This window comes from Adiantum capillus-veneris, chromosome 12, assembly GCF_014529385.1.
Source record: "Adiantum capillus-veneris isolate H3 chromosome 12, ASM1452938v2, whole genome shotgun sequence".
Lineage (NCBI taxonomy): Eukaryota > Viridiplantae > Streptophyta > Polypodiopsida > Polypodiales > Pteridaceae > Adiantum > Adiantum capillus-veneris.
The window spans coordinates 21,724,833-21,747,517 of NC_140942.1; the positions used below are offsets into that span (position 1 = coordinate 21,724,833).

Genomic DNA, 22,685 nt, shown 5'->3' on the forward strand with positions numbered 1-22,685 from the left:
GGGCAGCGGGGAAAGGCGAGGGCTTGATGGCCCGGCCCGGAGGGCGAGGGCGAGGGCGATGGGAGGGGAAGAGGGAGAGGGCGAGGAGAGATGGCAAGGCCGAGGGTGAGGGGAGGGGCGAGGGCGAGGAGAGAGGGGGAGGGGAGGCGGAGAGGCGACGGCGAGGGGAGGGGCGAAGCCGAGGGCGAGCAGAGAGGGGGAGGGGAGGCCGAGAGGCGAGGGCGAGGGAGAGGAGATAGGGGGGGGCGAGAGGTGAGGGCGAGGAAAGGGGCAAGGGCGAGGGGCGAGGGGAGAGGGCGAGAGGAGAGGGTAAGGGCGAGGGGTGAGGGGAGGGGCAAGGGCGAGGGCCGAGGGCAAGGGCGAAGGGATGTTTCAAGGCGAGGTCACATGGATTTTTTTAAGGCAATTAGAAGCGAAGTGAGTGAGTGAGAGGACATCAGAAGCACCAAACAGGCAAAGGGACTAGCAAAGCAAGAGCAGGGAAGATTCACGGAATGCCGAAATCATCTAACCCCTCTGAAAGAATCCGTAATAGATAAAAACGCGAAGTAAAATTGCTAATGAGCATGGTACCTTCATAAATACCCAATTCAAGAACACTAAGGCTTATATGCATAGCAAAAGGAAGTTAGTGTCACTTAAGACGCTATAGATCAACAGAATTTTGTGGTTTGTAAAAAGGCATCAGTCAGGTTGAGGTAGTGAGTAGGTTAAGCCCAAGACTAGAATCATTCTTACCGAGCAGAAGAGGGGTTACATAAGATACAGACAGAGAGTGAAGGAGAGGTTTTCCCTATTCTAGAATCAAGCCCATTGAACGTAACAGAGTCAAGAGAAGGAGAGCTATATAAGGAGAGGGTATATGAGATAGGATGAAAAAGAAACAGCAGAAAGAGAGAAATGTCGAAGATAGTGATCCAGAAAGATATTTAAGGGTTCAAGAGTCGACGAAGATCAACACTTGATTTTAGACCGTTGATCGTCAGCTTAAGCATGATAGCATTTGATCCTCGATCCATTGACTAAAGGCAACGGAACTCCTTCAAGGGTGGCTAATTGTACAGCCCCTTGGGGTAGAAGCTCCATCACCTTATATGGTCCTTGCCATGCTTGGACCAACTTCTTTGCTTTTTTCAGATACTTAGCTTGATAAAGTAGCACCAGTGCTCCTTGCGTTATTTACAGCTTTCTAAGATGAAGATCATGCCAGGCTTTGCGACGAAGCTACTCTGCTTTCAAAGCCAGAGAAGCCAAACTTCGGCTTTCATCCAGAAGGAAAAGACGAGAGACAGATGCCGACCCCAAATCTCCATTGGCACGCAGACTGCCGACTCGCGGAGATCATGAGTTGAATTCGAAGGGTGCTATCGCTTCCGGACCGAAAGCTAATTGAAATGGGGTGTGATTGGTTGTGGCTTTGAAAGAATTTCGGTATGCCCAAAGGGTGCCGTGGATAGCTTGAGCCCAAGTCAAAGGATGAAGATGACATGCTTTCCACAGAAGTGCTATCAGAACCTTCTTAGTGCTCTCGGCCTACCCGTTTGCTCTAGGGTAATAGGAACAAGATTTTCGGTAAAAAATCTTGTAGTTAGCAAGCAAGGTTGAAATCGTTTCATTCACAAAGTGACTACCCCTATCACTGGTGATTTCCAAGGGACATCCAAACCTGCACAAAATATTTTCGTAGAGAAACTTGGCTACCGTAGTGCCAGTGCAATCCGTTGTTGCTAGTACTTCTGCCAACTTTGTTGCATAATCTGTAGCGACTAGGAGATACTTCCGATTTCCTAGTTGGGTAGAGGGAGTAATTGGACCTACAAAATCAATGCCCCATCTCTCAAAGGGCTGCCATGCCATAGAGACCTGCAAAGGACGGTTTGACTGCTTGCTTGGTTTAGGGCCACAGCGCTGACACACATCACATACTTTTACATAGGCAATTGTATCCCGAAAAACATAGGGCCACCATAAGCCACACTGGAGAATCTTCTGGGCTGTAATATGACCAAGGTAATGGCCACCAGTGGGACCACTGTGGGCATACTTCAAAATATACTCGACTTCATGAGGAGAGACACACCGCCTCAGAACACCATCCTATCCTGACTTGTATAACTGGTTCCCAATCAGAGTGAATGGCCTAGACTTCAACAAAAATCGTCTCTTCTGCAGTGGAGAAGCGTTCTCTAGGTACACGCCAGTAGAAAGCAGATGCAAAACATCGCCGTACCATTCCGAAATGGTATCCACCTTAAAGAGACTGCTATCTGGAAAGTCGTCAGCAACCCCCGTTGCTTCTTCACCCGTGTGAATGCGAGAGAGGTGGTCGGCAAGGACATGATGTTTTCCGGGCCTGAGTACCACTTTGAAATCAAACTCTTGAAATAAGAGTAGCCATCGCCATACACGACCTGAAACTTGCGGCTTGTTGAGCAGATAGCGCAGGGCATGGTGATCAGTAATAACTGTGAAGTGGACCCCTAATAAATAATGCCCAAATTTTTGCAGAGCATACTCAATAGCCAAACCTTCCCTTTCTGTGGTGCTATAGTTGCGCTCTGCCTTGGTGAGTAGACGAATTGCATAGTGAACAGGGTGATCCAAGTTGTACTCCTTACTAGGCTGAGTCAGCACATTCCCCCACAGCCAATTGACTGGCATCAGTATGCACATGAAAAGGAAGAGACCAATTTGGAGCCACTAGGATAGGCGCTTTAGTGAGGCATTTTTTGAGGTATGCAAAAGCTTCAACCTCTGCATTCGACCATTAAAAGGGAACACTAGCACTGGTTAGGCGGGTTAGGGGTTGAGCCACCTTGTCATACATGCCTATAAACCGGCGATGATAGCATGTATAGCCTACAAAGCTCTGCACCCCTTTTGGGCTGATGGGAGGTGGTAACTTTAAGATTGCCACAATTTTCTCTGGGTAAAGCGCTAAACCTTTAGTAGACACCACATGGCCTAAAAGTGTGCCCTCAGTGACCAAAAAATGCATTTGTTAGGATTTAGCTTTAGGCGTGCTTCTCTGCACCTGAGGAAGACAGCAAAGAGCTGAGCGAGGTGTTCCTCTAGATTTTCCACTAGGATTGAACATTGAGCACCTGAGAAGGTCGAAAAATCGTCCATGAAGATACGAAGATGATCCGTAAACAAAGAAAAAAAGATGAGATATAACGTCCGATTGAAAGAAGGTGGAGCGTTTGTCAACCCAAAAGACATTTTAGTGTATATAAAAATACCCCAGGGAGTCACAAAGGCCGTTTTCAGCTGATCACCTGGATGGATGCCCAACTGATTGTATCCACTAAAGCCATCCATGAAACTGTACAATACATGCCCTGCTACATCTTCAAGCACACGCTCAGTGAAAGGTGTGGGGAAACCATCTGGGATAGTTACCTTATTCAGACCGCGGTAATCTACACACACATGGATTTTATTGGACTGTTTCTTATTAGCTATCACCATGGGTGATAACAACTCAGAGTGCTCCACAGGTACAATGATCCTTGCCTCTTGCATTTTCTCTAGCTTTGACTAGACCGCCTCAGCATACTTCGGGTTGAGCTTTTCAGCTCGGCCTCTTACAGGCTTAGCCCCTTCAACCAGAGGTATAGTGTGGACACCCAATTCTGGTGGGATCCCCTCCAAATCCTTGTAGGACCAGGCAAAAACATCTTTAAAGAGTATATAAAAGAGACTACCCGATTGAGTAACGCAGGATGCTCCCATAACCAAGATGTTAAGAGTACATGCTGAGGGTTGTCAGGATCTCTCAGGTTGACTTCTTTGACCAGGTCAGGGGGTGTAGCTGGAGAGGGTGCTTCACAAGATGAGAAGTGAGCTGCCTCTTGGAGCTTCGAGACATCATGCGCTGGTGTTTGATCGATTGGAAACTCCGCATACTCTTCTTGTAACCATCCTAGTGGAAGCTCCTCGAAGGGTAAATCTTCAGACATAGACATAACAGAGTGCTTTTGAAGAGGCAGGGCGTCCGACCTGGGAGATGTTAGAGGAAGGGGGGCATCTTTGGCGAGTTCATGCAGAGGAGATTTCTTCCCCCTTCGGTGATGTGCTATAGGTTCCCCGAGGTCGATGGCTTCCATCAGAGGTTCATTTGAATCATGAGAATCAGAGGCTAACACACTTACTTCTTCGACTGGTCCACTGTCTGCTATAGGACTATTGTCTACTGTAGGACTTGGGACATTGGTGTCCGCCTGAGGAGCTGGGAGAGAGTGTTATCGGCACAGGTGAGTTTTGAATAGAGACCACACAGCATGGCATCGCGGTGGTAGCTTCCAACCACTGCAGCAGGTCTTCGTCAAACCCGTCAGGTGGGATGGGCTGCTCAGGGTCGGGGTTGAACTGTACTGACAATGAGCTGTGATGTGCCACTGGATCCATCCCTCCTTCGAGCCGAATTGGTTGCATGGGGGCGCCAGGAGTATGTATCTACATGGCGTCGTTTCCCCAATCATGAAGTGCCTTAGTATGCCGCAACCATAGTCTACCAATCAGCAAAGGAAATCCTCCCTCCACCTGAGGAAGATTGACCACCACAAAATCCAAGCTAAATGTGAAGTCTTGTACCCTCACAGGGACCTTCTCTACTATGCCCACAGGGTAGACTGTCCTCTGGTCTCCCAATGTAACAGTGAATGGAGCAGGGCGGGTAGGTTGCAGACCTAAGGTCGACATAGTAAATTCTGGCATTAGATTGATCCCAGATCCACCATCCACTATGACGCCTGAGAATTGATGCCCAAGAATAGATACAATGAGACGAGGACTTTTGTAGTCGGTGAGGGGAGCAACTGGATATGAAATCATGTAGGACTCCAAGGGCTGTACAGGTAGGTGCCCGCCACTAGGCCCTGTACCAGGGTACAGAGACTGAATTACTGAGACGGTGTCACTTCTAAGGGTTGCATCTAGCCGGAGCATCTCGTAAAGGGACACTTGTTGAAAGGTGTTCTTCAAGATTGCTTCCGCTGTGGGCTTAGCTCCTACAGTCAGGACCTCCTCGGAAACTTTGACTTGTTGCAAGTCAACCACTGCTGCCAGGAAGGCTCCATCAATGTCCGAAACAATAGAGATTGGCCTATTCTTTTCACCACTTAAAGGCTCGACAGTTTGATCAGGTTGCCGAAGTGATGGACGACATGGTCCTATTGGCAAGCTTAAACCCAGGGCTGCTCTTTGTGTTCGAGTGAGTACGCGAGCGGGCTCTGCCACTTGTTGCGGTCGAACTGTATGAGTAGCAGGTGCTGGCTGAGAGGTGGTGTTCACTGTGATTAGATTGATCTTTGGGAATGTGAACTCTTGTTGGTTTTGAGTCGGGCCTGAAGATGAGGATTCCCTTCGCTTGGGACAATCCTTACTGTAGTGGTCCTTAGACTCTGGACAACGTCTGTAAGGAGGAGACCCTTCAGGTAAAGGACATTTACTTTGGTAATGCCCATATTCACCGCATCTGTAGCATAGGATTGGCCGATTAGACGGACAAAACAGGGAACGAGGTGGTTGCTGCTCTTGTTGTTGCATGGAGTTGGAGGCTGAGGTGTAGAAGCTTTGGGGAACTGAAGGAGTACTAGCATGATAAAAGCTGGGGGGATGCGAATTTGTTGTGCATACCTTGCTGCATAGGAGGTGTTGTCAACAGAGGTGGCAACAGGTTTTAATGGCCATAGGGTGAGACCATGTTGGATGCAAGCGCTAGCCCTTGTTGGAGAGAAGGACCTAGACTTTGTTGTATTTGCCGCAATCCCTTGATATAGTAACAATCCTTGTCTTCGTGCCTAGATTTTTCGCAGAAGTGGCAATAAGTCTGAAGGGGACAGTCCTGTGGAGGATGTCCTGGAGAGTGACAAGAGTTGCACCATACCATAGCTTTAGTCTCCTGCTGAGACCAAAGCTCTTCTAGCTCTCTCTTGATTTGATTCAAAGCCTCAAGATGCGGTGGTTTCTCCCGTCTAAGAGAGATTGATTTCTCTTCTTGGAGAGTGCGTTGTAGTTTGAGGACTTCAAGTTCTCTACGCAAAGAAGTCAATGGATCAGCAAGACTACTTTCCGGGAACACAGAGGGAGTCTCTATGTGAGGGGAGTTGTTGAACAGCTTCCTAGCCCCCTCTATCCTAGTAGTAGCAGCGATGAATTCCTCTAGAGTGGCATCGGGTCGGAGGCTCTCTCGAAGTTTTTGCTGAGAGGTTTTGGGGAGCGCCTTCTCCACCCACTTCTTAACCATGAATTCATCGGGTTGCTGGGGAAGCTTGGCAACCAGAGACTTGCGTTTAGTCATAAGCTCTACAAAAGTCTCCTCTAGCTGGAGCACCATGTTGGCCAACTCATCCAACACTTTCTCTTGGTAGTCACCTGGCTTGAAAGCTGCACAGAACTGTTGTCTTAAGGCTGCCCAAGTTGCAAAATGGTTCTCTGCAAACAGGCTGTACCATTTGTCTGCTAAGCCGTCCAAGGTGGATGGAAAGAGTACCAAATAAGCATCTTCTCTGTTAAGACCACGACCCCTACAGAGAGATACGAACCTCCTTGCATGGTCGTCAGCATCTTCTGAAGAGAGTCCTTTGAAGGTGGGGAACTTGATGATTACCTTGGCCAACACACTAGCCAACGCCTCCATGGCCCCTTGCTGAGCCTATTGCTCAATAGCCAGCTATAGCATAATAGGAGAGAGCTTTACTGGAGAAGGTGATCTGGAAGATGTGGAACCGGATGAAGGAATGGGGGATGTCGTATGTGGAGGTATGGGTGATGAGGTTAATGAACTTCTACTAGGTACCAAAGGTCGTCTTCTGTTATAGTACTTCAGAGGGCTCAGTAGTGCGCTTTGACGCTCGATTGACCGCCTTGTATGTGTCATGCAGTGACCACCAATCCAACCAAGCTTTGGGCAAGAAGACCCTTAATTGTGGGCTGAACAACACAAGTCTAGACCAGGACAAGTGAGGATAGTGACTAGACCATCTGCAAGTAAGGATAGTGACTAGACCACCTGGTCCAGGACCAGTGACTAGACCACCTAGCTGGACCAGGATGAGGAGGACTCGACCAGGACTAGCACGGACTAGACCATGACCCAGGACGAGGACGAGGACGAGGACTGTGTAGCACGGATAATGTGTCGTGCTCTCTACAGTGGGTGGTCCTCGGTGCAATCTGCGTGACAATCTCACTCAAACAAACTGAACAGAAAGGACACAATAGCCATCAACAGAGCTCACAAAGACACAACAGCAGACAAGAACATATGACTCGACTATCTCAAAGACTGATACAGACTCTGGCGTGGCAGCACACTCAGCTCCAGCCCAGGACTCACAAGCACAATGGGGGTGTCGAGGCTCAGATGTTCGGGGATGGTGAAGCAGTGCTCTGTGCATAAACTCACTCTAGACGACTACGTACAAGATAATCCAACTGGCCCAAAACGACTACTCATATGTACAACCATAAAGAGCCACCAACGGCTCATAAATGTCCAGTCAACTAAGTCTATCTCCAAACTGAGTGGTGGTGGTGACCTGGCCACGATGTCCACTAGACCATCGTCGGTACCCTGCCACGTGTCACTCCCAGCCCAGAGGGTCCATCCAGTGTGAACCAGACCAACTGTAACTAACTGTTCAACTGTCTGTCTGTCCTGTGAAGTGACACTGTAGCCCTACTACAGGTTGTCCACCACAAGACCGCTCACCGACTCGGTGAGAGGAAGACTGAAATTGTGAAAGAAAACTACTAGTATATACAATGGTGAGCCCTTGAATCTGTCATCCAAGAGATAGAGTGGTGGCCACTGTTGCATCCAAAGTATCAGCTTTTGGAGGTGGAGCCATCAAATCGATTGTGGGGCCCTGCTGTATGTGAGCTCTCCTGTCAGTAAGTGTGCTTCCTAGGAAATGACCAGCCACCTGCTGCTGGGCAGATGGTAGCATATGTCCTGTGGTGTACTGAGGACGTCGAGTAACATAGCCATGGCGATGCGCTCCAACAACTCCGTCACAACAAGTCATATTTTGCATCTGAGGCAATGGTGACGATTGAAACCCCTGAGGAGGATACTGTTGTTGTTGATTGTAGTACTGAACGGGAACTGGAGTTTGTGAGTAAAGTCCCATAAACTGTTGAGAAGGACCCGTTGTTGCATGTTGTGTACCTGCTCCAATCGACCCATATCCCATACCCATCATCGTAGGTTGTGTTGTCCTATTTTCATGTAAGAGCAATTCTCTAAATCCTTGTACTTGATTTTGAAGGTCACTAATCACTTGAGACTTTAACTTCAGGGCGTGTTGGAGTGCGAAAATAGTGGCATCCCTATCGACGATGGCGCTCTCAGCAATCTTCAGAGCTTCCTCCATAGCTGCGTAAGTAGCTGCATGACGCTGCTAAACGCTCTGCTCCAAGCTCAATGGTGGCAATGGCTTGCCTAGACTCCTGCAATATATCCTCAGATAGCCGAAAAAATGATGTAGAGTCCAACCCTGTGGAAGGTCATGTAACAGTGTCAGGGTGAAGAGAGCTGGCAAGTGGTACAGCTGGTGGGACTCATTAGGACAAATATGAACCCTCTAGGGGCCCTTTGGGATTAAGGTTAATTAGAGGCCAGCCAATGAGAAGAGGGTAGTGGACACACTCTATGCCCTCAAAAATGTAGGGGACAAAGTAGTCTTACACTTTTTAAATGGGCTCTTACCTAGTGAGAAGGTGGGGTGCGGGGGGGGGTACGGGGGGGGGTGGGCCATATGGAACCTCCAACTTCCCTCTTTTTTGATCCGGTTTTGAAAAAATCCCAAAAATTTGAAATTTTTCAAAAATTTCAAAACTCAAATTTCATCTTCTAAAAACCCTCCTAAAACTATTTTATGGTCAAAAAAGCATTTTTTTATCTCAAAAAGTCAAAACGTGCATCCAAAAACCCTAAAATTCAAAATTTTAAAAAAACTTTTAAAAAATATTTTTTTGCTATCCAGAGCTCCCCCAAAATTAGTTATTAGACAAAAAGGGATTTTCTCTCTCTAGAACCCCTTTTCCAACCCCTCCTTGGTTGCAACCATCACACTCATCCTCTACTCCAACACTCTCTCTCTTTACACCATCTCCATTGCTACAGCAAGGAAGCTCCTCTCTCCTCCCCTACCACCTTCCATTGCCACACCAAGCAAGGCTTATCCACCTTCTCCTCCCAGTGCCACACCAAGCAAAGCTTATCCACCTTCTCCTCCCAGTGCCACACTAAGCAAGGGTTGTCCACCTTCTCCTCCCATTGCCACAAGGGTTGACCATTTTCTCATATCACTTTATCACACCTACATTGTAGCAACAAGCAAGGTTCTTCTCCTCCTCCTAGTTTGCTTTGCTCAACCATGGCCAACTCTACTTCGCAAAGGCGACCAAAGGATGAGGTCACAGCACTTGCATGCCACAACACTAGAGGTGTACATGATGAGTGGGTGCCACAAGAGTTCACCAAAGGTGCTTGGGTATACATGCAACCATCTGCTGTTGGCCCTCATCGTGTGCGGAATCGTGCAAACTTGGATCTTCATTGGAAAGGAAAGCTCCTTGGCTTCAAGAACCGCAAAGACAAGGGGACCATAGCCATTGTGCAACATGTTTTCTCAATGTCAACCATGCACTTGCAACAACCACCTCGATTTCCAACACATTGTAAGTACATGTTTTGAGAATACAAAGCTAGGTGTGAAATCACAGTGTAATGTTATTATGGATTCATACTTAACATTTGTCATGCATTTATAGTCATATTTCCATCCACGTTGGTGGAGGAGCAGCCACTACATAGTCTCTCCGGCACATTCAATGCTATACATGCGGATATTGGAGCAATAATGTTCCCGCATCTTTGCCCAACCAAACTAGTTCAAAGAAGGATTTTCTTCTATTCTCACTCCTATATTGTCCCTACTTCTACACAAGCATTTGGAACGCTTGAACCCATCAAAGTAACTTCCTTATTAAGTATGGAGTGGCCGGTCCCAGATTTGTGGTCGGTAGCATCTTTCAAGCAAAAGATGATAATGGATGTTCAAAACTCTTTGAAATACTCTAAAGCTTCTAGGTCTGTGGGCTTGAGCTGGTGTTTGCCTATTCATTGTTTTGTGCACATTTTTAAAGAGTTTGGATTTGTGGAGACTACCACAATGCTTGTATGTAAAGATGCGCAATACGAGGAATTAGGAAGGCTTTTAGAAGAGGACTGGGGTTTTGTGGAGGGCATGCACAACGGGGACCGGTACCATTGTAAGGTTGGAGCTTCAGGTATTGGAATGCGCTATTTGAAATCTCGCACCTCCTTGTACATACGATTTCACTATGATCGTTGGATGTGCAAGCTTGGAGTGTGGACTCCCTTACAGAGTGTAGACGGCGCTATTGCAAGCTTTGACATTGCAGTGAAGATGCCCAACGATGCTTTGGAGGCAGTCCAAGCGAACAAGCATTGGACTCTCAGTAATGTTCGAGAACATTTGGTTATTATGGGTTTTGAGGCCCTTCAACAAGCACAATTTCGTTTACAAGGTCACAAGGTGAGAATCCTTCCACCACATTTTCAATACATCATGGTTTGTCGATCATTAGATGCTTATTGTTATGAATGTCCGCAGATTGGGAAGAGAATGGAAGACAAATTGAAGGTCGAGGAGGACTGGGGGATAGATGGAACTATGCTATCGATCTTATAACTTTGTAACTCTTGCAATTTTCATATTGATCCCCGCTGTAATCAACATGATTTGCTTCGGCAAATCATGCCTTTGAATATAATTTTTTGCATTGGGATGACAAATCATTTTTTGGTGAAAGTGCCTTTTTTTTTTAATGTCTTAAAAAAAGGGTACATTATAAAAGGGGGGCCACCTAACTCATTCACTATTTTCACTTTTGCAACTCCTGAGCTCCTCCACTCTCTATCCACACCCCAGGCTAAACATGGATGCTGCCACAGCCTCTACATCTGTACCCACATCCACCCCTTTGTCACGCTTCATCCTCTTCCTCGAGGACACCAAATACAAAGGGAAGTTGGACCTCCACACCTTTTTTACTCGTCTCCCCGACCTTGACGCCACAGTTGCCCTTCACATGGATGCATTTGAGGAGATTTATGTGTTCATGGAGGAGCACATCATAAAATATTCTGTATCTATCCCCCCACATACAGGGATCTGGGTGCCTTGCGATCTTTTGCGCTATATACACAAAGGTGATCGTCCATTCGCCAAGCGGTTGCAACGATTCCAAGAAATTGCAACCAATGCAGGCCATTACTTGGACGAGCAAGCCCCTGGGGTGTCAGCGCTCAAGAAGCGCAAGTTGGGGGTGGAGTACCTTTCTCGGCTCGCAACATTTATCTTCTTGGTGAGCGAGGAACCTGATTTGGAGGAGCTCCGCTTACCACACCTTCAAGTTGGGTCCTTTATCAAGGACACCAAGGAGCAGCAGGTTATCCCCATGAACCCTGCAGCGGAAGGAAAAGCACACCAGCTGGAGTACCCTAGGGGTCTTGAGGAAGTGGTTGAGAAATCCATAGTTGCGGCTGGCCCTAGTGACACTCCAGTGTCACTACCACTGACGGATGTGGCTATCCCAGAGGTAGAAATTAGCCGCTTCTCCTCAGTGTTAGTGGATAGGAAGGAGTTTGTGTTCCTGCATGATTTGGAAAAAGCATTTGGCCTGCGCATGGATGAATGCTTGAGCGTGCTATGCAACAGCAGCAAATGTCCCTTAGACAATACGCCAGATGCCCTAGAAAGCAAGCTCTTGCCAGATGGGGACTCTGTTGCTGACACTATTGCAGTTGTATGTGCGGAGGTCCTGGCAGCAGAGCAGTTGCACGTGGCTAATGAAGATTTCCAAGCCATGCAAGCCAAGGTTGAGGCTGCTAGGATGCCTATGCCATTATGCAACCTCCCATCTGATGATCCAAAGCTTGTATCTGTGGTGCATGGGACCATTGACTTGGATGCAAAGGGCAACAGGGAGGAGGATGACAAGGAGCAGGAGGTAAACTGTACCTAATTTTCATGTTACTATTTTATCCTTCGTTGTCTTTTTTCTCAACCTTCATCGGTTTATGACAGGATGTTGTGGAGGTTGATGATTTTGCAGCAAGGACGGGTGGCAAGCGGACGGGCTTTGGACCTCAAGCTTCCCTTGCGCATTACCTCGGACAACTCCCCCTGGCGATGTGGCCATTATCCATAATGAATTTACTCCCCAAGCCCATTTTATGACTTGGTCTTTAAAAGCTTTGAGCAAGTTTTTGTGTTTGAGTACCATTGCTCAAACTGCGCATCAAGTGTTCCTAGTGCGTAGATCCCTTGTATGCATAGCGTTTGGCACTGGCTTTCGTGGTAAAGTACTTGCCCAGATAGGGATACATGCTTCCATTGGCTCAACTGACCCAAATGACATAGCGTAGTCCCTCTTGACTGGGGAGTTGCCTTACGCGCAAAATAGGCGCCAGGAAATGGTCAAAAAAATTCTGAACTCCTCAGATACATGATGTAAAATCACCGTGCTAGAAGGAATAAAAAATATTTGAAATTGTCTCTCTATAATGCAAATTCTTTTCAATCTGATTTGTCAATCTTGAAAATTGTTTCAATTGGTGATATGAATTGTTTTTTGACTTTGTTCTTTCAAGGTATGTAATTGAAGTCAAATTGAGTATAATTGTGATTTTTAAGTACCCTAGGGGGTTAGATAAGCCTATAAGCTGCAAAAAATGCCTGGCCACAAGGGCGCGCAAATGGCCCATCCATCAGTTTTGGATGGGCCATTTGCGCGCCCTTGTGGCCAGGCATTTTTTGTAGCTTACAGGCTAATCTAACCCCCTAGGGTACTTAAAAAGCACAAATTTATTACAATGGATTGGTTTTGCAGCATTCATTTAAATGCAACCTTTTTATGGCAATTCCAGTATATGTTCACACTCAAGGACACTAGAAAAGCTCAAATCAATTATGAAATGAAGTTTCCAGCAAACTATCACTTGCTTTAGTTCTACCTACTACACCCTTGCACCAAAAAGTCAAATTACATTGGACACTTGGTTTCCCAATATGTTATTTGTTTTGATATCTTATAAGGAATTCAAAGCTTGAAATGACCAAAAAAAAGGTGTCCATAAGGATCCATATAAAATATTGATGCAAAACCAATCCATTGCAATAAATTTGTGCTTTTTAAGTACCCTAGGGGGTAGATTGGCCTATAAGGGGCTAAAAAAGGCCTGGCCACAAGGGCGCGCAAATGGCCTATCCATCAGTTTTGGATGGGCCATTTGCGCGCCCTTGTGGCCAGGCATTTTTTTGCCCCTTATAGGCCAATCTACCCCCTACGGTACTTAAAAAGCACAAATTTATTGCAATGGATTGGTTTTGCATCATTCATTTAAATGCAACCTTTTTATGGCAATTCCAATATATGTTCACACTCAAGGACACTTGAAAAGCTCAAATCAATTATAAATTGAAGTTTCCAGCAAACTATCACTTGCTCTACCTACTACACCCTTGCACCAAAAAGTCAAATTACATTGGCCACTTGGTTTCACAATATGTTATTAGTTTTGATATCCTATAAGGAATTCAAAGCTTGAAATGACCAAAAAAAGGTGTCCATAAGGATCCATATAAAATATTGATGCAAAACCAATAGGTTTTAGTAAATTTGGTTATTTTAAGTACCCTTGGGGGTAGATAAGGCTACAAGGGGCAAAAAAAGGCCTGGCCACAAGGGCGCGCAAATGGCCCATCCATCAGTTTTGGATGGGCCATTTGCGCGCCCTTGTGGCCAGGCCTTTTTTTGCCCCTTGTAGGCTTATCTACCCCTAAGGTTACTTAAAATGCACAAATTTACTGAAATTGACTACAATTACATACAGAACTTGAAATTACAAAGATAATAGACAGAGTAGACACAACTGTTGATCATATTGTCATTGGAAAGTCAAATCATTACAAAGATAAGGGTGTGCAATACAAAAAGAGGGGTAACTTCGGCTAATGCTCGAAGTCTCGTCGCAATCGTCGTGCAAGCTGCATATCTTTTGGCTGTATTGTCACTCGCTTTGCATGAATGGCACAAAGGTTGGTATCTTCCAACACTGAAATGATGTGGGCCTCTGCAGCTTCTTGAATAGCCTCTAGCGCTATTGCTTGCATTCTATACTGATTTCCATAGCTTTGAAGCACTTCCTTCACAGTGCGAGCAAAGGGGACGCGTCGAATCAAGAGCTCCGTCGTCTTCTGGTAGTGGCGGATTTCTGCAAATGCCCTTGCTATTTTTCGGCGTCGTTGCGGTTGTCTTGGGGGCACTTGCACATTTGCTGGCGGGCGGCGTGAAGGCTTCTTGAAAAACTTAGACTTGCGTCTATTTACATGCTTAGGGGCTGGTTCTGCAGCCTGTTCTGATTCTTCCTCTTCCCTTGGTTGCCGATCTTGTCGTGTGGGGAGAGCTCCCTTCCCTTGAGGCAATGTCTTCCCCCCAACGGCCACCCGGTGTGTGCGCGGTATGTTTTCTCGCAGCCATGGGGGCTCACTCTCTGATTCGGTGTCTGTATTGACCACCCGAGTCCTGGATGGTCTTGCTTGTGATTGGGGACGCGACGGCTGCTCCCTATCGGACTCTGATGTTTGCTGGCCCTCTGCTTCTCTCTAGCGCTGGGCACGTTGCTTCATTCTCTTTCTAGGTGTTATATCTTGAGGAGGTGGAGATTCAACAGTCCTTGATGACTCTCGTGCCCTACCACCATGCCCACTACCAGAAGAGTTCCTGGAACGGCCAGGTGTTCGTGGCCGTTTTCTTGTGCCTTTAAGCCATGACGGCTTCTCACATCCTTGGAGGGTGTTTTTGTTGGCAGGCGGATGCTCTTTCGCGGTTTGTTTGGTGTGCGCCATTTCGTTGGTAAGAGCTCACCTGTTCTTAAGAAATGAGTGATTTATGAGAGCATGCAATATTTATAAGGGCCCATTTAAAAAGGGCCCTGTTCACACTAATTTTTTTAAAAGAAGTATTATTTTTTAAATAAACATGTCGCTAAGAGTTGGACCCTGCGTTCACGTTTAGTGACTCGCGCAGTATCCACTTTGATCCTTGTCGCACTTTGCATCGCCGCCATGCAGCATGCTTGGTGGGACCTTGCGACATTTTCCACTTGTTGCTATGCTCTTGACGACTCCATTTGCGCACTTCAATAGCAATCTTGGATTGTCGCGCACGCTCCATTGTGAGCTTACGAGCAAATGTTGTGCGAAAAAACCAGTTGAACATCTCCTCCAAATAATTAGATTGCACCATTCCACCACCATGTCGAGTATTTTTGAAGTACACTCCCCTTGCTCGATAATGGGACTTCTCCATGCCTTGAGTGCTAAAAATTTCAAGCGATCCATACTTGTGCATAAAAAATGCACCATGCGCAAACAAAATATGCTGTTCACATGAGCAAACGATCCACATTAGTAAATAAAAACAATCCCTTGTAATGAATACACCATGAATGACTTACCATGTAATGTGTGATGTTATTTTCACCCCAAGAAAGGGTGAAGACCTTGGTAAAATCCGCCAAAGCTTCTTGAAATGATTGCCGTTGTTCTTCTGTTGTGCTGTTAAGGCTCATAAGCTTGACCATTTTATCAAAATGGGCCCAAACTTGCTTGCGCTTGTTTGCAAGCTCGCCATTTGAATCATTGTCAGTAGTAGCTTTGCATAACTCCTTCCAAAGCTCCCAAAGGTTACCTGCCTGCTGGTTGAAGCTGCTTTGAGCATCATATCGACTTGGCTTTCCTTGGGAAACTTTCTTCAAAAAGTGTGTAGCTTTTTGTCCACTCATTGATACTTGTTGAGCAATTTCATGGGCCTCCCCTGTGTTCTTTGTAGCAACTATAGACACATTTCCACCATGACAGTCAATGGAATTCAAGAGTACCTCCACTCTTTCGATCGCTTCCTGGGACTTTTCCAACGGTTTCATTGTGAAAGCATAGTCAATGTGGAGCTTCAATAGCCTATCAAAAATACGCATGAATGCGTGTAATGTACAAAAATGTACATTCGATAGAGAAAATCAAAAGATTGGATTCCAAGTGTGGTCCTTTTGATCACGGTCTGGGGCATTGAGCATGGGACATCTCAAAATAGACGCTTCCCATTCTCTACCTTCATCTCCGACATCATGACAATCTAACCCTTGTTCTCCATGCCCTTGCCATGGAAGCATGTAACTGGCCTTTGCAGTGCTCTTATGTGATTTTTGTCCATTAGGTTTGTACCCTCGAGTGCAAAATGGACAAGGCATGAGAGAAGAAGCCCCTTGTTTGCATCCAAGCAAACACTTTATGGTCTTCAAATCCCCACCTAAGTGCCACTCCACATCATAACTACCAAAGCCCTCAATCTCCAACTTCTGACCTGCAATTTGGGAGTGTATTACTTCTGTGATCCATGGAGTTCTCTCAAAAATCCACGAAAGTACTCCATTGGTCTCTTTGGACACCTCAATAGCACCCAACCACCAAATGTCTTTCTCTGATTGCACGCTAAAAGATAGGGTGGGATATGGCTCGACTGAATCCCTTCGCTTGGTTTGCAGAAGGGCCTCGTTCATTAGAGTGACACTTAGCCTCTCTAACCTTCGGCCTTTCACTATTTGACACTCATCGAGTTTCAGCACAAAAGCGACTTTTGTGCCAAGCACTACAAAATAAATAGTGCTAAGACCTTAAACTTCAGCTTCTATGAAAAGAGTAATACCAAAGAAAAAAGTAAAGTGTGTCACCTTCTTCAGGTAACTCGTAAAATCTAAGCATGGCTTCTTGAAGCCTTCTAAGATCCACGAAAATATAGTTCCACATTGTGTAAGGAAAGCCCTTATTCGAAGGTCTTATGGATTGTTTCTTACCTTTTCCCCTTGTCTTTGTTGCGCACGAAGCATAAAGGGAAGTTGGCATTGTGTCCTCAATGTGTAGGTATGTCCCAATGCGGGAGAACACATCTTCGTTTGTGGCCTTCTTTACGAACTTGACCTTGTGAGGAACGGGAAATAGGTTTTCCACAATGCCATGTTCTTTGAGGGCATCCTTTAGGAGTTGAAAAATAGCATGATAGGCTTTGGTGCTGATTCCAGCCTCATCACAAGCTTGTTGAACGTCATCATCATTAACCACATTTCTTAATTTACGCATAAGGTCCTTTGTGACTGCATCCTTAATGTGCTTACCTCCAGGTGATTGTAAGATAGAAATAACGTCCTCGGTATTGAGACAACTAGTGAGAAGGTTGACTCGATTATCTTGGCTTGTTCCACCGCATGCCTCCTGGATGAAGTTTCTAGCAACAAATAAACATAAATGTTAGAAAATAGTGTGAAGTAAGAATGCAGCATGCAAGTAAAGACCAAATCACCTTGTGGCTGTAACTCGTCGTTTGCGTGCTCCTCCGGAATGTGCAAGAGTTTCAATGGATGAATACGGGCGTTTGCGTTCCCTTGCACCAAGGGGTGTTTCTTTCAAGTATGTGATGGTGTTGGTAAGCTTCTGGATGTGGGACTCTTTTTCTTGCATTTGTTGTTCAAGACTTTTAACTACCCTCTCCGAAGAGGCAACACTCTCTTGTAATGCCGTCGTCTTGAGGTGAGGAGCTTGACATTCGTGCATCCACATATGCAAAGAAGCACTTGCACCCATACACAGCCGCTTGCAATAGCCTAACAAGCCTGCTTCTCCCCTCCCAAGAAATTGAAGAAATGTGGAAAGGCTATTAAACGGTGGATGGAAGCGGCTTATAGGATCGTAAGGGTACAAATGGCCATCCACCCAAATGTCAACATTGGTCTCACAAGCGGTGCGACGTTCCTGTGATGACCTTTGATCACCTTCACTAGTGGTCTTCGATGCAAATGCCGTGGGTAAGCGAATATGTATGCTTTTGGTGTGCGGAGTACGTGGTGGTGGAAGCAAACCATTTATGATGTCCGTGAGCACCATGGAAGCTGTTGCGTGAGGAAGCAAATGATGAAAAGATAGAGGGGGAAGGGTAGAGAGGCCGAGCAGGATGGGAGGAGAGAAGGAGGGAGGGAGGGGAGGGAGAGATTGGGGAGGAGAAGGAAGGTAGGGGCAGAGAGGGAGAGAGGAGGGAGGAGGATGAGAGAACAAAATGTTTATTACTTTTTGGGAGAAAAGATTTTTGAAAAAATGGACTTTCTAAGCTTGTGGGTTAAAAAATGGGTCAAAAAATGATTTTTGGATATGTATATATGTTGGGAGGGAGTTTTAAGTAAAAAACAAATAAAAATGAAAATTTTTTTAAAAAGTCAAATTTTGACTCTTTTTGACCCACGGAATTGCTGATGTGGACACACCCCTATGCTTCCTTCACTTTAAAAAAGACTAGAGAGAGAAAGCAACCTTTTAGGTCCACATCCTACATTTGTCTTAAAAAAAGGCTAGAAAAGCCTACTCAAAACTACCTTCTTCAATGCCTTTGCCCCCTAAACCCCACACAACATTAGCCTTAATCCCTAAAAATTAGGATTCCTTACAAGGCCCATGCAAGGTTCATATTTCTCCTAATGTGCTCGTGGTGGACTGGGCGCATGCCTCTCTATAGGAGTAGAGATGGTGGGAGTGGATGCAGCAGGACTAGGCATAGGAGAAGAAGAAACTGCCACTGGGACGTGGGAGCTAGTCACTGTGGTAGGGGTAAAAATAGCAACAGTAGAGACAGAAACACACACTGTAGAAGCCACAGTTGTGACATACATAGTGTGATCTGCACCACCTGAACTTACCATCGAATCAGTAGCGATCGTATGCGAGGAACGTCGAACAGGTTGCTTCACTCGAAGCTGTTGGCTTTCCGAAACTAGCAGGGAGAGTAAAGACTGCATTGTATCCTTCGCCACTTTTGCCTTTATTTTCTTCCTCTTGGTAACTGTAGGGTCAGCCTGAATGCTTACAGATTTTCTTTTTCCTTTTGAGCGTTCTTGTGGATCTTCAATATTTATGACCCATGCCAAAAGAGGTGCTGCAAAACATTTGAAACTTAACTGCACAGATTGCACTTGGGCCCGAAATCTTTGAGCCCTAGATTGCAATGAGGTGAAGAATCTGGTGGAATCCACAAGGTATGGTGTGGATTAAACAGTAGAGGCCGTCGCAGTGGGAGAAGATAGTGGGAAGATCACTTTTTTCTTTTTCTTCTTTGGCTTCTCTAGCGAGAAAGTAATACCTGAAGATTGCCAGAATCCGTTTGTTCCTTTCATAGTTTGGGTGATCCGAACTGAGCAGTTCTTGACATGCTTGAATTGTGGCATCCTTGGACAACTTAGAAAGAGTGTGTGTAGCCAGCTTCACAGATGGAAAGCTAGTCATTCCCATGGCATGGCCAAGCCTCTCAGCTGTCAACTTGTGGCCCCTTACTTTGGGAAAATCCTTTAACATTTGATGTATCATTTCCACAAGAACAGTGTTAGGTAGATTGGCATCAGCCAATGCTGTGAGACCTAGAGTGTGCAGCTGAGCATTGGAAAATACCTCGCTCAGAGATGGTCTAGGCTGTTGTAAATAAAAATCCAAAGAGAATGCGGTGCGATTTTTGGATGTTGCCGGCCTCTTGATTATATGACTCATGATTGGCGGACAGTCTACCTTGTGGGCATAGTAGAGAAGTTGCCTCTGATGGTACAAGACTTCACATTTAGCTTGGATTTTGTGGTGGCTGTTTCCCTTTCTTTTGAGTTGTTCTTGTATGGTCCTCTTGATCACTCGAAGCATCTGACTTGGAGTGTGCTTCTGACTCAGAGGGAGAGTCTGCTTTGTAGCTTTCATCACTTGGATCGCTGGAACTTACGTCATCCAAGCCGTGGCTACTGCTAGCTGACATCTCTTCACTCTTTGATTCCTCTGATTCCTCAGCCACAACTTTCTTCTTTCGCAACAATTCTTTTTTGCTGCTACCACCTTCACCTTCTGCTGTCTGTTTCTTGCTACCTCCTGCCATAGTGAGTACAATTGAAAGAGTTTGTCAGGTACGAGATCCCGACAGTAGAAAGAGGTTGATGTAGGGAGCAATATATTCTATAGACACGTTTCTGAGTATAATGGTTTTTGGTACGTTTCTGAGATTTGTGGTACGTTTTTGAGCCAAAGGGAATAAGGCGAGGGGTGGGGTAGAAAGGTAAACGAAATAAGGCGATGGGTGGGTAGAAAGCCAACGGAAAGAAGCGAGATGGTGGATAGGCGAGAGAGGGTGGATAGGTGCGAAGGGTAGAGAGGTAGGGGCTAGGTACAGAAAGGTAAAGGCTAGGGGGTGGTTATGGGCGAGGGCGTGGGTAGAGGGTAGGGACGAGGGAGAGAGTGAGCGAGGGAGGGGAGGGTAGGGTAGGGTAGGGGCGAGGGAGGGTAGGGTATGGGCGAGGATAGAGGGTAGGGGCGAGGGAGGGTAGGTTAGGGACGAGGGGGTGGGTAGAGGGTAGGGGCGAGGGTGGGTAGGGTAGGGGCGAGAGAGGGTGGTTAGAGGGTAGGGGCGAGGGTGGGTAGGGTAGGGGCGAGGGGTGTAGGGTAGGGGCGAGGGGGATGGTTAGAGGGTAGGGGCGAGGGTGGGTAGGGTAGGGGCGAGAGGAGGTGGTTAGAGGGTAGGGGCGAGGGGGGTAGGGTAGGGGCGAGGGTGGGTAGGGTAGGGGCGAGGGGTGTAGGGTAGGGGCGAGGGGGATAAGGGGAGGGTAGGGACGAGGGTTTAAGGGGAGGGTAGTTCGAGAATAGGAGGGTATGGACGAAGGAAGTAAGGCGAGGGGTTAGAGTAGGGTAGGGTCGAGGGGGTGAGGGAGAGTAGGGCGTTGGGGGTTGAGTAGATTGTAGGGGCGAGAGGTTGGATAGAGGGATAGGGTCCAAGGAGAGAGTAAGGGTCCTGCAGATAACCGAGAAGAGAAGGACGCAGTGGGCAGATACAAAGAGAAGACAAGTTTAGGTTCGCAAGCAAGCTTTAGAGCAGAAAAGTACAGAACTCTAACGGCCCCTTCCTGCTGCTAGAATACTAGCTGCACTGCTAATGGGACCAAAGGTTTTCTGCTGCTAATGGGATTAAAAGTTTTTTGACATAAACTCTGCCATATTCTTCACATAGACATTATTGCATTGTGAGCCTCATCAAGTTTTTGATTACATATTGTTCCCTGTCTCAATCGCCATCTAAGCAGATACCACTTGTTCAAACTGAACAAAACCACGACTTTTGGAGACTCCCGAACTGGAAAGACCTTAGTACTTAACGCCAAATAACACTGAGGATAGAAACAATTAGAGGAGGAGTGATTGGACTGTAGAAGTTCACGACAATACCCAATTACCAAGACTTAGTGTAGAAAAGATATCTTAGAAGAAAGGCGGAAACTTACAGACATACATTGCAGACTGAGACAGTAACAGAACACCCGTTCTGATGGAAAGATAGTGGGGAGGAGAGAGATGGGACATAGAACCTACAGATGGCGGAATAGTTGCAGACCCTTTACTCAGAGGAGTAATAGCACTTGATTCTGGAGCCATTTACCAGTGGCAAAGGAATGCCTTCCAAAGTGACTAACCGGACAGCCCCCTGTGGCAAAATCTCTTGTACTCTGAAGGGCCCTTGCCAGGCTGGGATCAACTTCTTAGCTTTCTTCAGATACTTAGCTTGATAGAGTAGCACCAGCGAGCCCTGCATTATTTTTGGCCTTCGGAGATGGCGATCATCCCACTCTTTGGGACTAATCTGCTCGGCTTGGAGAGCATGTGAAGCTAATCTCCTGCTTTCTTCTAACATTGAGAGTCGCGAGAGGTTTGTTGAAGCACTCCCAGCTGTGACACGAACGCTTCCCACTCTTGCTGAACCTGAGTTGAACTCATATGGTGCAATTGCCTCTAAGCCAAAAGCTAGCTGGAATGGGGTGTAGTTAGTGGTTGCCTTGAAGGAGGTGCGATAAGCCCAAATTGTGCGGAGGATAGCCTGAGCCCAAGAGGTTGGATGCAGATGACAAGCTTTCTTAAGAAGCGCGATTAGCACTTTGTTAGTGCTTTCAGCCTGCCCATTCGCTCTAGGATAGTAAGAGCAAGATTTGCGATGAAAAATCTTGTAATTCGTGAGGAGAGTGGAGATCAAGTCGTTGACAAAATGACCTCCTCGATTACTCGTGACTTCCAGAGGGCACCCAAACCTGCAAAAAATATTTTCATACAAAAATTTTGCGACAGTGGCGGCTGTGCAGGCGATGGTAGCCACCACTTCGGCCCATTTCGTTGCATAATCCGTTGCTACCAAGAGATACTTACGATTGCCTGGTTTAGCAGATGGAGTAACTGGACCAACAAAGTCCAAACCCCATCTCTCAAAGGGCAACCACGCCATAGATACCTGGAGAGGGCGATTTGATTGCTTGCTAGGCTTAGGCGCACATCGCTCGCGGACATCACAAATCTTTACATGAGCAATAGCATCTCGAAATATATAGGGCCACCACAAGCCCGTCTGTAAGATTTTTTGTGTCGTGATGTGACCTGGATAATGGCCACCAGTAGGACCACTGTGTGCATCCTCTGGAATGTGGTCTACCTCAGGAGGGGAGACGCACCTTCGTAGCACACCATCTGGCCCTGATT

The 22,685-nt window shown here is 46.5% G+C and overlaps 1 protein-coding gene across 26 annotated transcripts in view; it reads right to left on the minus strand.

Moving 5' to 3' along the window:
* The window catches only part of LOC147445442 (uncharacterized), a 69,334-nt gene that overhangs the window by 16,927 nt on the left and 29,722 nt on the right, over positions 1–22,685 (minus strand). For 2 of the 26 annotated variants that reach the window (XM_086524972.1, XM_086524962.1), the window contains one exon: positions 16,090–17,382. The exons of the other annotated variants lie outside the window; for them this stretch is intronic. The gene's annotated coding sequence lies outside the window, so the exon portion shown is untranslated. Of the gene's footprint in view, positions 1–16,089; positions 17,383–22,685 lie in introns of those variants that run through there. 26 annotated transcript variants of the gene reach the window in all.